At 47.7% G+C, this 2,157-nt stretch overlaps 1 protein-coding gene across 14 annotated transcripts in view; it reads right to left on the minus strand.

Annotated features, from left to right (window-relative positions):
• RNFT2 (ring finger protein, transmembrane 2) overlaps window positions 1–2,157 on the minus strand; it is a 54,422-nt gene extending 52,265 nt beyond the window's left edge. For 3 of the 14 annotated variants that reach the window (XM_025192998.1, XM_025192979.1, XM_025192969.1), the window contains exon 1: window positions 2,142–2,157. The gene's annotated coding sequence lies outside the window, so the exon portion shown is untranslated. Of the gene's footprint in view, window positions 1–329; window positions 405–2,133 lie in introns of those variants that run through there. The other 11 variants (XM_025193010.1, XM_025192993.1, XM_025192955.1 and 8 more) reach the window with 6 other exon arrangements.

The raw sequence follows: 2,157 nt of genomic DNA on the forward strand, positions 1-2,157 counted from the left end.
TATATATATATATATATTATAATTTCATTCTGAAAGCAAGAATGGACAGTGTCACACAGACTATTCATGAATGAAGCTGTGCGAAAGTATTTATCAAGGTTAGAATTATTAGGCCCATTTACTAATGGGGAAACAGAGGCAAAGAGGGGCCTTTTTTCCCCCCAAATGATTTAGCCAGGATCTCATAGGTAGTTTAAGAGAGATTGGAATACATCCTTTAAATCCTGTAAGTCATCCTTGACAGGGGGGTCTTTTAGCATCACTTAACTGGAAAGTTTTGATTTCCAATAATTCTGGCATTGAGATTATATATCTAGTGACACACATACTTGTTTTCTATAAGGATTTGATCATTCTGGTCATATTCCCCAACTGATCATCAAACAGCCTTAGGTTGTGTGACGCTGTGGAAGAAAAAGATAAAACATGTAATTTAGCAATTGTTCTCCTTTGCCTCATGTTTCCATGTTCCTCACCCCCCATTCTTTATTCGGAAGGCTAATATATGGAAACAGAGCATGCATTTCTCTGCAAGTGACCCATTATGTATCCTGAGTTTACAACAAGCGAGGAGACTGTCACACCTATGCAGATATCTAATGAAGTCAATGGGGCAAAATGAAAGCACAGCAGTGCACCTGAACAGCATAAATCATGGATGCAAGAATAAAATAAATCTTTTACCTAGCATTTCTCTCCTTAAAGTGTTCCCAAAATTGCATTTGCGTGGTATGTTCATACACACTTACACATACATTCCACAACCAAAATACAGTCTGCTGATTACTGGAGATAAGTCATAAACCACCCAGATGGGCCATTCCAGGTAGACTATACAGGCAACCCCCTGTTAAGGATGTTGTACAGTAGGATTTGAATAGATGCAAAAAATAGGTATGATCTTGACTTATATAGTTAAGCCCTGAAAAACCAGAGCTTGCAGAAAGCACTTTATTCTGTCTACATCAAGATGAACAGATGAGTCAATGCTGTCTAGATGTGGACAGTGGTGGTAGAGTCTCAACTTCCAAATGTCAGGCTCCAACCTCCCCAGAGCCATCCCTTTGGAAATCCCTTTGCTTTCATGTAAGTTGGACCAATCACTAGTGGGCAGTCAGAACATGGCTTAAAGTACATAGCAAGGATGTAGATCAGGGGCAGGCAATTATTTTGGGTGGAGGGCCGCTTACTGGGTTTTGGCAAGCCATCAAGGGCCACATGATAGGTAGTCAGGGGCAGATAAATACGAATTTTCTAAATTTTTTAGGGGCCCTGAGGGCCAGATAGAGTGGCCTGGCGGGCCACATCTGGCCTGTGGGCTGCATTTTGCCTGCCCCTGATGTAGATGCACAGCCATGAGCACCAGGGCACTAACTCTGCCCAGCAGCTCCAGCAACACCCCAGACAGCACTTGCTTTCCTGACACGTCCTTTGCGACCCACAAGCAGACTTTCTGCTGTATCACTATTGCTGAATTCAAGGTTGCATTTCAGGTTTTGGAACGGCTTACAGAAGAAAAATCCAGTCGCACGGTATCAACACTTGGCGTTTTAACAGCACTTTACTGTGGTGCGGTATACAAGTTAACAACACTTCAGAGAGCCCCTGTAATGTTACTCCCATCTTTCTAATGCAGCCAGTGAGACGAATGAAGTGGCGTGTCCAAGTCAGGCCCACGAAGGCCAGAGGACTTCACGCCAGTGCTGAGCTCTGTCTAGGTTGGCCTGAGTGCAGGAGATGGCCTAGAGTAAACCTAGTCCGAGGGCAGCATCAGCGGTCAGGAGTCCCTGACTTTAAGCTCAGCCTATTAGGACTCCATTAGCTCTCAACACAAGGGAAAGCTGGCTCTCCATCGGTCTCTCTTGTGCAGCAAGCGCCCGGCCCCAGCAGAAGGACTTGCTTTTCAGCGGCAGCCAAGAGCCGGCTCGCTGCAGGGCAAGCACCCGGCTCCGGGGCGAGGAACGAGGCGATGCCCTTGAGCCCTGCCCCAGCACCGCGACCCCAAGCCGAGGGGGTCACGAACCAGGGTGTCCCAGAGACCGAGCACCCGGAGCAGGTGGATTTTGCCGGCGCCACGCGCCCGAGCGGAGCCCCAAACACCGCGACCTCGGCTCGCAGGGCGCAGGCACCTACCTACCTACCTACCCGGGCCGGGCC

The sequence above is a fragment of the Alligator sinensis genome, unplaced genomic scaffold (genome assembly GCF_000455745.1).
Source record: "Alligator sinensis unplaced genomic scaffold, ASM45574v1 scaffold216_1, whole genome shotgun sequence".
NCBI lineage: Eukaryota > Metazoa > Chordata > Crocodylia > Alligatoridae > Alligator > Alligator sinensis.